The sequence below is a fragment of the Tupaia chinensis genome, unplaced genomic scaffold (assembly GCF_000334495.1).
Source record: "Tupaia chinensis unplaced genomic scaffold, TupChi_1.0 Scaffold000283_2, whole genome shotgun sequence".
In the NCBI taxonomy this organism is placed as follows: Eukaryota; Metazoa; Chordata; class Mammalia; order Scandentia; family Tupaiidae; genus Tupaia; species Tupaia belangeri.
The window spans coordinates 585,792-598,606 of NW_006159767.1; the positions used below are offsets into that span (position 1 = coordinate 585,792).

At 49.2% G+C, this 12,815-nt stretch overlaps 1 pseudogene; it reads right to left on the reverse strand.

Annotated features, from left to right (window-relative positions):
- Positions 1-6,043: 6,043 nt before the first annotated feature.
- On the reverse strand, positions 6,044-10,431 carry LOC102483768 (mitochondrial import inner membrane translocase subunit Tim23 pseudogene; annotated as a pseudogene).
- Positions 10,432-12,815: the final 2,384 nt, after the last annotated feature.

A 12,815-nucleotide genomic window follows, 5' to 3' on the forward strand; every position in this document is an offset into this window, starting at 1 on the left:
TTTCTTTCTTTCTTTCTTTCTTTCTTTCTTTCTTTCTTTCTTTCTTTCTTTCTTTCTTTTTTTTATTCTCCTTTCTCTTTCCATCTCAGGGAAGTTTCTACTGGCATTATCTTCAGACGTGCTGATTCCTTCCTCGGCCGTGTTCGACCTGCTGGGGAGCCCATCGAAGGCGTTTCCATTTCTGTTACAACGCGTTTCATTTCTCGCACTTAAAAACCAGTCCGAGTTTCCACCTGTTTGCTCACGTCACTCACTGTTCCTGCACGTCGTCTGCTTGTTCTACTAGGGATCTCCGCATAATGACAGTCATCATTTGAATTTTTTAAGAATTATTTATTTAATTGTATTTATTATTATTATTGTTATTTTAAAGCTTGCTGTAGGATATGTGCACTCACCAGAAAGAGACACACAGAGAGAGAGAGAAAAAGCAAGCAACAGCCGGGTCCAGGACTTAAACTACGGTCAGCTGCATGAGAGTCCAGAGCCTTAACCACCACGCCACCTGCTGGCCATGACCATAGTCATTTTTAATTCCCAGTTTAATAATTCTTAAATTGCTGCCCTATCCAGGTCTGGTTGTGATGCCTACTTTGTCCCCCCAGTGTGTGTGTGTGTGTGTGTGTGCTCTTCTTTTTTAGCATGACCTGTAATTTTTGTCTGGAAGGCAGACATGAAGTACCGGGCAGCGGGAACGTAGGTGAACAGGCTCTGCTGTGTTTCTTGGGGTCATCCGGCGAGGAGTCGAGCTGTGTGCCAGGTCTGCTGTAGCTATCGAGGCCGAGCTTTCCCCAAACTCCTTACGCAGAGGCTTAGGCCCTGCAGCTCTTCCAGTTGTAACCCCGTTACTGCACGGCACACCTGTTGACGGGGAGAGAGGAGAGGGGCCAGCAGGAGTGTCCTATTACCCTCTGGGTAAGTCTTGGTCTCCCAGGCCTCTGTCCCCAGGCTGTGACCTCAAGTGCTTCTCATGTTTCTGATTTGCTCTGATGTGACGCAGAAAGCCTAGACTGGGTGCTTCTCCCTCCCATAGACAAGGCCTGACAGAGCTCCCTCCTCGCTGTGGCTGCCGGAGGCCTGGAAGCACGCTCTCCACAGAACTCCGGGGGCCAAGCTCCCGCTCCCCTTGTTCCACACCTGGGACTTTCTTGGCTCTTTTCCGCGAGACCCTGGAGGTAAAACCTCTGACAATGGGAGGTGGCCCCGAGCCTGCGGCCCCCAGGAGTCTCTTACTCTCACACTTGTCTACACTCTGCTTCCAACAGCTCTTCACGGTTCCTACTGGATTATACCTCTCGTGGCTTCTGCTCCCAGGAGGTTCCACTGTGACCCCTGCGTTCCCCTGTCTGGGTTTGGAGGGGGCGTGGGAAGGACAGAGACAACCCTGTTCCAAGCTTCAGCTCTCTGATAGGTTCAAGACAAGTCATAGATACTCAGTTTCTTCAGCTTTTTTCTTGTAAGATAGGAGTGCTGATTTCCATTCAGTGCAGCTTAGGGAACTATCCTAAAACAGAAAGAAAAGGCCACGGCAGTGTAGAAGGGTGTGGTGAAGCAGGAAAAATAGGTGATTCCTTTGGGAAAAACCAACTCATCACCGTCTCCTACCCGAGAATGCAGCTTTATACAGTGTCCAGAAAAGGATTCTCGTTAGCAAACTACCTTTACGGAGCGAGGCTAACTTCCCACAAATGCCATACACGAACATTCCCCTGTGCGTTCAGTCTCTAGATGGTACTGAACACTTACAATGTATCCGTCATCACATTCAAAATTCTGGCACGCAAGTATTTATTTTTCTTCTTTTATTTTTTTTTTGGAGAGGTTTTTCACTATAAGGGCGCGTGCGCTCGCCAGACAGAGAGAGAGAGAGAGAGAGAGAGAGAAAGCGAGAAATCACCCCCCAGGGGGGATGGTCACGCCATAATCCCTTCTCCTCCATTCTCCTCTCGGAATCTTGGGCACACACGCACACGCGCCCAGCGTGAGTTTTAAGTCACTGGGTCCGGGACGTGAACCGCGGTCGACTACATGGGAGTCCAGCGACATAGCCATTACACTAACTGCTGGTTCCCAGTATTTCTTCTTTTTCTTTTTTTTTTTGTTTGTTTAAGTTTTGCTAAAAGACATGTGCACTCCCTGGATAGAGACAGAGAGAGAAAAGGGATGACCATGCTACAATTCCTTCTTTTCTATTCTCTTCTTGAGATTTTGGGCATATACACATGTACCCAGCATGTCTGTCCAAGCCCCGGGGCCAGGACTCGAACCATGCAGTCAGCCATGTGAGAACTAGCCACTGTAACCTCTACACCACCTGCTGGCCCAGGGAAATATTTCTGAGTCACTAGTCTTTGTGATAGGTTTCTATTTTAGGTATTTCCATTTTGCGAGTAAGGAACCGTGGCTCAGAGATATTTCGGGGGTTTATCTTTGATACGAGAGCATAGAGCCAGTGAGGTTGGAGTCTGACCTTTTTTCTGCAACTGATTCATTACAGGACTTTGGCCAAGTTAACTGTATTTCAGAGAGGATAAAAAAGAATGGCCTCCCAGTGTCACTGAGCGAATGCACAGAAAGCACTTACTGCAGTCATACTAATTATACATTTGTATATAAATGTATATGCATAGTAATTTTATATATTGTTATGGTAATAAGGAGTAACTATTGTAATAGCGATTATAATTAATATGTATCCTAATGCATGACTATAGTATTGGTGGAGATTACAATATCAACTTAGGGAAATAAACTTTACTATACGGCTCCTTAGAGAAAAGAACCACGGGACCAGCAGGTGGTGCAGTAGCTACAGTGCTGGACTCCCAATGGCTGACCATGGTTCGAATCCTGGACCCAGTGGCTTGAAATTCACCCAGAGCGCATCTGCATGTGTGCCCCAAATCCTGAGAGAATGGAGGAGAGGAGATTGTGGCATGTGTTTAGGGGGTGATTTCTTGCTTTCTGTCTCTCTGTCTCTCTGGCATGTGCACGTGCCCTATGGCAAAAAATAAATAAATAAATAAATAAATAAATAAATAAATAAAACTCTTAAAAAAAAAAAGCAGCACGAATTCCATGAATGTTCTAAATGTGTTCAAAACTCCCAGGAGCTCTGGTAGGTCCCATGTGACCTTAGGTGGCAAGAGAAGCAGTTAAAAAGCTGGTTCTCTCCGGATGATCAGGCTGTGGAGGCCAGCATGTATGGGAAAATGACCATCCAGTTCCACCTCAAAGACATTAAATTGGGTCCAGAGGCAGCACAGCTCCGGAATGAGAGTGGAACACGTGGACAGATGGCTCCGGCTAGGCCACAGCTGCCGGCTAAGGTGCCCACTGCAGCCCAGCGAAGCCGAGTTGGCTAAAGGCAGCACCTCTGGTCACGGAAGTGCTCCCCGGGGTTCTCAGGCATGGCAGGTCTCCACACCAGGAGGTAGAGCCACTCCAGGGCTCTCCATTTATGGCACAGCGACTCACATCCTCAACGGGTGGACACGGGGCAACCTCTTCAAACACAAGGTGCGGGTAAGGCCATGGGGTATATGCCACCTCAAAAATCATCAAATAGAAGGGACCAGCAGTTGGCGTAATGGCTATGTCGCTGGCCTCCCATGTAGTCGACTGCGGGTCGTGTCCCAGACCCGGTGGCTTAAACTCACGCCGGGCGCGTGTGTGTGCGTGTGCCTAAGACCCTGAGAGGAGAATGGAGGAGAAGGGATTATGGCGTGGCCATCCCCCCTGGGGAGTGATCTCTCACTTTCTGTCTCTGTCTCTCTCTGTCTGTCTGGTGAGCGCACGCGCCCTATAGCACGAACCTCTCCAAAAAAAAAAAAAATCATCAGATAGGGCCAGCAGGTGAGGTGGTGGTTAAGATGCTGGACTCCCACATGGCTCACGGTGGTTTGAGTCCCAGGCCTGGTAGCTTAAAAATCACACTGGGCATGTGTGCCCCAAATCCCAGGAAGAGAACAGAGAAGGAATTTTGGCGTGGCCATCCCCCTGAGGGGTGATTTCTCACTTTCCCTCTGTCTGTCTCTCTCTCTGGTGAGCACACATGCTCTGTGAGAAAAACTTAAAAAAAAAATCAAATAAAAATGGCAGAGGGTGGTGTGACACAGTGCAAGTCAGTGGCATTACCACCTTTCAAGGGCAGGAGACTTCTATTCTTACTTATTGAAAGAAATTACCCAAGTGCAGGGGTTAGGTAGGGGTGCAGCAGGTGGCATGGTGGTTAAGGCACTGGACTCCCACATGGCTGAACGTCATTCAAGTCCCAGACCTGGAGGCATAAGAATCACACTGGGGAACTGACGGGTTTCTGCCAACTTCACCCTCCTGCCCCCAGATCTATCCAGGACAAGCCAATCGCCAGACATCTATATTTGAATCCTGAGCAGCCCTTTCAGGGACTAGGGCAACTGAAGGTTTTCTGCCCAGGCTTTACCCTCCTGCCCCCTAGATTTAGCCAGGGTCAGATTAATCCTCAATTTCCATGGGACCTGCTGCACGAGGGGAGAAAAACGGTACTGCTTAGAGATCGCAGGTCACCTCCTCCTGCATGCCTCTGAATGTTCAGATTTAACTCCAAAAATTAGGAAAAAACTATAATCCATCAGATGACCAGAAACCACCGCAGAGGCCACGAAACCAAGAAAATATCTCTCCCCCAAGGGAAAAGAATAACTCCTCATCCTCTACAGACAATACAAGGAAACTCATGGGAATGTCAGATAAAGAATTTAGAATATTCATAGTGACAAAGCTAACAGAGATGCAAGAGAAGACAACGAACTCCAGAAGATGCCGGAGAAAAGAGACAACAAGTTCCAGGGGGTGAGGAAGCTCTTGCAGAATCTGAAAGAAGAAATACACACCATGAAAAAGGGTCAAGTGGAACTGTTAGAGATGAAGGCTGTAATACAGGAAATCAAAACCTCCCTTGAAAGTATTAAAGCAGATTAGATCATGCAGAAGATCCAATCTCAGATGTAAAAGATACAACTTCTGACCTGAAAAATTCACCAAAAAAACTAAGAAAATAACCCCCCCAAAATGAGAACAATATACAAGTAATACTAGGTACCATTAAATAACCAAACGTCTGGAGAATCGGTATCCCAGAAGGTGAAGAAAATAATAAGGGCACTGATAATCTATTCCATGAAATCCTGGAAAAAATCTTTCCAAACCTAGAGAGAGATTCAACTATCCAAATCCAAGAAATACAAAGTACCCCAAAAAGAATCAACCTGAGAAGCTCTTCTCCAAGACACATCATAGCCAGACTGACCAAACCCACAGAGACAAGATACTAAAATTGGCACCAGAGAATTGTTAAGTTACCTACAAAGGATATCCCATCAGGCTAACATCAGACCTCTCATTGGAAACAATGCGAGCAAAGAAAGAATGGGAAAATATATTCAAAGTGCTAAGTGGGGAAAAACAATTTCAACCAAGAATACTATACCCAGCAAGATTATCCTTCATATGGGAGGAAAAGACAAAACATTCTCAGATAAACAAAACCTGAAAGAATTTACCAACACCAGACCAGCTCTTCAAGAAGTGCCAAAGGGAGTACTATACCAGGAAAACTAAACTCAGACACACAGAAATGAGAATATAAAAAACAACCAAGAGAGTGGCCAACTTAACAGTAGGGACAAATCTGGAGAGCTCAATAATGACTTTGAACACTAACTTCCAGAATTTAAGTAGAAAGATCAGACCCCGTTAACACTGCATATCCAACAGAAGAGAGATTAATTATAGAACACTGATCTGATGAAATGGAATTTTACGACTTTTGACTAAAACATTACTGATTTTCTTCTATGCTTCGTTGCCCAGATTTAAAGATTTCTGTCTTCTCTTGAACTGTTGATCGGCTCATCAACCTACTGTTTAAACTAAATACTAAACCTTTTTCCTGGCTTCAGGTCTTAAACGAATTTCTCTTAACATTTATTTATTTATTTATTTATTTATTTATTTATTTATTTATTGTTGGAGTTCTGACTTTGGTTCATTGTCACCCTTTATTCAGGATACAGAGCAACATTCCAGTTTTGAGTCATTAAATTAATCTTGGTGGTGTAATAGTGACAACACACATGACTTCGATTCTGAGAGTAAGCGGTTTTCCAGTTCCGGGGTAGGAGAGAGAAGAACAGGTGCAGGATTCTCTCCAATGAGAAGAGAACCACGTGACCCAGGGTGCCACCAGAGGGTTTTGGCGTCAGCTGGCTAAGGGCTGGACGGAGCGCCAGTCCTGGTCAGCCCTCCATGCTCTGCGCGGCAAATCAGAACCTCCAGTTTTTCACACTAATTGTTGATAGAGAACACCTCCAACTTGCCTTGTAAATGGATCTGGGTTCCTACCGAGTGTCCTCGGCTCACCAGCTGGGCACAGTTCTCCAAGGGACTGTTGAAGAAAGGAGCCTTTCGTGTGCCCCCAGTTATTGTGCAGAGCACAGAGGCTGGCAACTGCAAGTCCTGTGAGACCACCAGGCTACGCTCAATGACCACCTGTACAATTATGCAGCACGCTCGTCATGGTTCCAGCCGCAGTGTCAAGGTCGTCTTCTGCTCCTTGTGTGTTCTCAGAGATCACACCAAATGCGCTATGGAGTAAAGCCAGAGAACCTAGGTATCAGCCCACGTGCTCCTCGCCTGGTCACCACATTCAGAATCTGCCCATTTCTTGGTTTGGGCCAGGTCATGTTCTGTGCTTCCTTCGATCCTAGCCGAAGACTGTTCATTGCTCCAAATGCGGCCCCTGTCATGCCACGTCCTCCAGTGGTAGAGAAGGGCAGCTCAGATCTGCCCTGGGTTTTAGCTCCAGCTGGTGAAATAAACTCATCTGTACCCTGCAGGAGAGGTGGAGATATCCTGGATCCACACTTAGATAAGGAGACAGAGGATTCCTACCAGTTATGTGAATAACTCGCTCCTCCCACTCCAGTCCTGCACTCACTCAGAGGCAGGAGATTATCAAGAGCAGCTGGCACCCTGCACTGCCACCGCCTCCTTCACACGCTGACCTAACGTGTTTTATTTTGATCTATTAAAATTAAAACGGTTTTTCTTGAAATATAAAAAAAAAATGCATTAACAAAAAGACTCACACTGGGTGCATATGTGTGCATGCCCAATGTCCCAGGAAGAGGATGGAGGAGAAGGAGTTGGGGCATGGTCATCCCCCGCGGGGAGTGATTTCTCACATTCTCTCTCTCCCTCTGGCAAGCACAAGTATCCTACAGCAAAAATTAAAGAAAATTTCCCGGGACCAGCAGTTAGCGTAATGGCTGTCGCTGGACTCCCATGTAGTCGACCGCAGTTCACGTCCCGGAGCCGGTGGCTTAAAACTCATGCCGGGCACGTGTGCATGTGTGCCCAAGATCCCGAGAGGAGAATGGAGAAGGGATTGCGGTGTGGCCATCCCCCCTGGAGGGGGATGTCTCTTTGTCTGTCTGGCGAGTGCATGCGCCCTATAGCAAAAAAACTCTCCAAAAACAAAACAAACGAAATTTCCCAAGTACAATATAGTGTTTATTTTTAAAAATAATTACTTATTTATTATTATTATTTAAATTTGCTATAGGGCACATGCACAAGAGAGAGAGAGAGAGAGAGAGAGAGAGAGAGAGAGAGAGAAATGAGAAAATAAGCCTCCACCTCCAGGGCTCGAACCACAGTCGGCCATGTGGGAGTTTAGCACCTTAACCACCACACCACACCACCTGCTGGCCCTATAAAGGGTGCTTATTTTAATTTTTCAAGACAATGGTGACATGGCAGAAAATGACTGCATTTGCTTAAATTAATTTTTTATGAGAGAGAAAGAGAAAGCGAGTGAGTACGGCCGTGGGAGGACAGAGAGAGGTCAAGATGGGGGTTTTTGCCAGGCTCTCACTGTGTCGCCACCCCTGCTCCTGCCTCCCCATGAGCTGGGACCACATGCCACCATGCCTGGCCTATTTAGGTTGATCTGGAATCAGAACCCGGGGCTCCCATGTGGCCTCAGCAACTAGGCTGGGCTTGCATTTGCTTTAGAAAACAAAATAAAACAAGATTCCCCTTCCTGAATAAACTCTTTAAAACTGCCTAAACTTAAATATTATACAGAACTTAAAATAATTCCTTTAGACTTGAGGCTAGGTAGGAAATATATTTTAAAAAACAAAGTTTGTTTAGGTTTTTGCCATCGGATGCATATGCTTAGTGGAGAGAGACAAAGTGAGAAATCACCCACCCCTGGATGATCGGGTGGTCACGCTGTAATCCCTTCCCCTACATTCTTCTCTTGGGATTTTGGGCATGCACACATATGCACCTGGTGTGATTCTTAAGCCACCAGGTCTAGGACTCAAACACTGGTCCGTCACATGGGAATCCAGCACCTTCAACTACCATGTCACCTGCTGGCTCTGACTGAAAATAATTTTTAAATTTTTTTCTTTTTTCTTTCTTTTTTTCCTAAGAGAGATTTTTTGCTATAGGGTGCATGCACTCGCTGGAGAAACAGAAAGAGACAGAGATACAGGAAGGAAGAAATCACCCCCAGGAGGGGTGACCACACCACAATCCCTTCTCCTCCATTCTCCTCTCAGAATTGTGGGCATGCACACACACGCGCCCAGCATGAGTTTTAAGTTGCTGGGTTCAGGACCTGAACTGCCATCGACTACAGGGGAGTCTAGCAACATACCCGTTACACAATTTGCTGGTCCTGATTTTTGATTTTTTTTTCTAATTGCAGGGAGTGTGTGCATGAGAGAGAGAGAGAGAGAGAGAGAGAGAGAGAGAAAGCACCCCTCAATGGGGTGCAGTTGCCCTGCAAGCCTTTTCCTTCATTTCTCCATCCCGTCAGGATCTGGGACATGCACACACTTGTACCTGGCATGTTTTTCCAACCACCGTAGCCGAGATTTGAACTGCAGTTGGCCATGTGGGATTGGGCTCCCTTAATCACTGGAGCTATGGAGGCAGCTCCACATAAAATACATTTTATGATGGATTAACAGATAAAAAAGATGGGACCAGCAGATGGTATAATGGTTACATCGCTGGACTCCCATGTAGTCAGCTGCGGTTCAAGTCCCGGACCTGGCAGCTTAAAACCCACACCTGGTGTGCGTGCGTGTGTGGCCAAGATCTCGAGAGGAGAATGGAGGAGACAGGATTGTGGGGTGGCCATCCCCCCCAGGGGGGTGATTTCTTACTTTCTGTCTCTCTGTCTCTCTCTTGAGCACATGCACCCCTAGCAAAAACAAAACTCTCAAAACAAAAGAAAAGAAGGGCCAGCAGGTGGCATGGTGGTTAAGGCGTTGGACTCCCACGTGACAGATAACGGTTCGAGTCCTGGACCTGGGAGCTTGAGAATCATGTCAGGTGTGTGCGTGCATGCCCAGAATCCTGAGAGGAGAATGGAGGAGGAGGAATTGTGACACAGCCGTGCCCCAGGGCGTGGCTTCTCACTCTCCTCTCTGTCTCTCTCCACCAAGCACACATACCCGATGACAAAAGCCTAAAAAAAATTGGTCTAAGCCAGCACTTCACACGTCACAGCTGGTCTTCTCATCCTGCCTCAGCCCAGGACCGGGAAGCAGCAGAGTGTGAGCCAGGGACCTCCCGCCTTGGCACCATCTCTGCATCTGGACCTGGCTGAGTCTAGGCCAGGGTTCTCCAAGTGCCCCGGGACCCAGCATCAGTGCCACCTGGAACTTGTTAGACGTGCCCTACTGGATCAGAAAGTCCAGAGGCGGGATCCAGAACTCGGATCTAACAAGCCTCCAAGAAATTCCGATGGCCGCTAGGGTTCAAGGTCTGCTGCGCTAAACCCTGCAAGGGCCTGGTCTCCGGTCTGGGCAGGCCGGCTCTGAGGCCCTGCGATGGGAAGAGCCAGTGACCTGCCCAGCCGGCATAAGCAGGGACAGAGATTCACGGGCGAATAGACAAACCATGGCCACCGCGAGCGCGTGCTGCTGATGAGACAGGTTGTCCAGCCCTCACTCCTGCTGTTCCCGGTCCTTCCCGTCTTCCTCCTGGAAGATGTTGCTCACTCATGAACACAAGGCAAACTGGTTTTCTCTCTCTTTTTTAAAGGGATTTTTTTTTTGTTATAGAGTCTGTGCACTCGCCATAGAGACAGAGAGAGACAGAGAGATGATAGAAAGCGAGAAGTCACCCTCCTGGTAGGACGGCCACACCGCAATCCCTTCTCTGGATTTTGGACAGGCACCATGAGTTTCAAGCCTCCGGTCCGGGACTCAAACTGTGGTCGACCATGTGGGAGTCCAGCGCCTTATCCACTACGCCCATGCTCGCCGGGCACACAGGTCTTCTTAAGCCAGAGCGTCTCAGCCTTGGCACTGTCGGCCGTATCTGCTGTGCGGAGCTGCGGGATCGCCGGGTGTTTTCCGGCATTCCCGGAGCCTACCCAGGAGACCCCAGTGGCACCCTCCTCCGTCCCCCCGCTCCACTCTATCAGGGCAGTTCCCAGGCACTGCCAACGTCCCTGGGGGGAGGGTGACACTGTATCTGACTTGAACCAACACAACCCCTCCGACGTGGTGACAGGTGGGGACCCGGCCTAGCAGAGGCGAGCGGGCGGCGGGCGCAGGGGCACTCACGTTGTAGGAGCGGCCGTGCCTCTGCCTCCACTGCATCAGCGCGACCTGGGCGAGGACCAGCGCGCACAGGAAGATCAGGGCCATCTCCACGTGCATGGACTCGTGGCCCCGGTGCGTCTGGGACATCCGCTCCTGCTGCAGGCTGGAACAGGCAGACGAGGGCGTCTGAGAGCGCACTGACCCTCCCCGCACCCGAAGGACAGGGCGGGTTGGTGAGCTTCCCCGACAAAGTTCTAAGATTTCTTGGCTCCATCTCTCCCCCAGGCTTGGAGAGGCAGCTGATTCTCAGCCACACTAATCCCTCGGGCCCCCTGCCTTCCCCAGGGCTCTCAGCCCGGCCTCCCCAAGTTCAGCGATGAGCCCTAAACCGGCTCCAGACTCTGAGTGGCCACCGCGTTGCATCACAGCCTGGGGCCCTTTCCTATCCTCCTCGAGCCTCCGAGCCTCTGTTTCCTCCTTCGCAAGTCGAAACTCTCCTGTACCTTCTGGGATTGTGTCCCTGCGCTTGGCATTACGTGGGGAAGAATAAGTCTAGTCTGAATCACGTGAAACTCTCCGCTCCGAGAGCCAAACATGGTCGCATGCTGGCTACTTCAAGCAACTTCGGCCCCCTTTAGGCAAACCCTGCAGGGGCCAGCTCTGCCCGTAGAGTGAATTACACACTCTGGAGTGAGTTGTCCACACTGTTTTACAACCACTTGTGGGAGGAGGAGTCGACCTATTATCGTGTCAGACATGCACACGCGTGCACACAGGCCAGCTCCGAGGACCTGCACACGGGAGGGGAGACCACCACAGGGGACTGTCACCTGGTGTACCGTCCTACAGTGGCAGGGCTTTCAGAGGGGACTTAGCGCAGTGGCCTTGACCTTGGCATAGATTAGAAATCATTGGGGAGCTTTGACAACCCCCCAACCCAAGCCCTAGCCCAGATCAATGAAATGATCTTCCTGGGCTTTAGGTGCTGAATCCTATAATCCCCCAGTTCCCGGGCGGGGACCTAACCAGTGCCTTAACCTGCAGAGCCAAACTTGCCAACACCTTGATCCAGGACTTGAACCTCCAGAATCATAGAAAACGCAGCTGTTGTTTGAGCCACTCAGTCTGGGTTGATTACCGCGGCCCTGAATATGAATCTGGATTTTCAGGACAGGATCCAGGCACCAATATTTGTAAAAACTTCCCATCTGATTTTAGGGGGCAACCAAAACTGAGAGCCACTGGCCTCGAGGAAGAGGAGGAGGTCCAGGGTCAAGATTAGGACGGGGTAGGTGGGTCATGAGGGCGGCCACTCGGTTAGGCTCCGGGGGTTGGTTAGCACGGTCTCCACCGCTGGCCGGGAAAGTGTGGTGACCCCCTCAGTCACACATCCGGTTTCCTCTTGGCTCGAGTTACAGCACGCAGGCCAGAGCCCTGTGCCAGGAGATCGCGCCCTCCTGAGGGCATTCGCGGGTGCCTGCTGGGTTCCCCGCCTTCACTCGGTTCTACCCGGGCTCTTGAAGAGCTGAGTACCGAGTGTCTCCGGAAAGGGCCCGGTTCAAATCCTGGCGCGCCCCCTGCTGGATCAGGGTAGAACCGAGCCCACAGAGCCTCAGTTCAGCTCCTGGAACACGGATTATTGCAATGACCGACCGAAACCCCTCCGCTTGTCAAATGAAGGAACCGGGGTCCAGACCAGGTGAGTGACATGAACAAAGCCACATGGCTATGAATCCCCGCACGGGAAACCTAGCCACAAGAATGATTTCTGGGGTACCAGCTGTTAGCATAATGGCTGTGTCGCTGGACTCCCACGTAGTCGAACACGGTTCGAGTCCCAGACCCGGTGGCTTAAACTCACACCGGACGCGTGTGGGTGTGTGCCCAGGATCCCAAGAGGAGAATGGAGGAAAAGGGATTGCGGCATAGCCATCCCCCCTGGGGGTGATTTCTTGCTTTCTATCTCTCTGTCTCTGTCTTTCTGGCGAGCGCACGCGCCCTATAGCAAAAACATCTCAAAAAAATAAAAATAAAATAAAAAAAAAGAAAGAAAAAAAGAGAATGATTTATGGAAGCCCATTAATAACAATACACTTGTTCCCCTGAAGAAACCAAGTGAAGACAAATGAAAAGAGAGTTTAGTTTTTCCACCCCAAATCCAAAATAACTATTTACCATCCTACATAATTAGTAGACAAT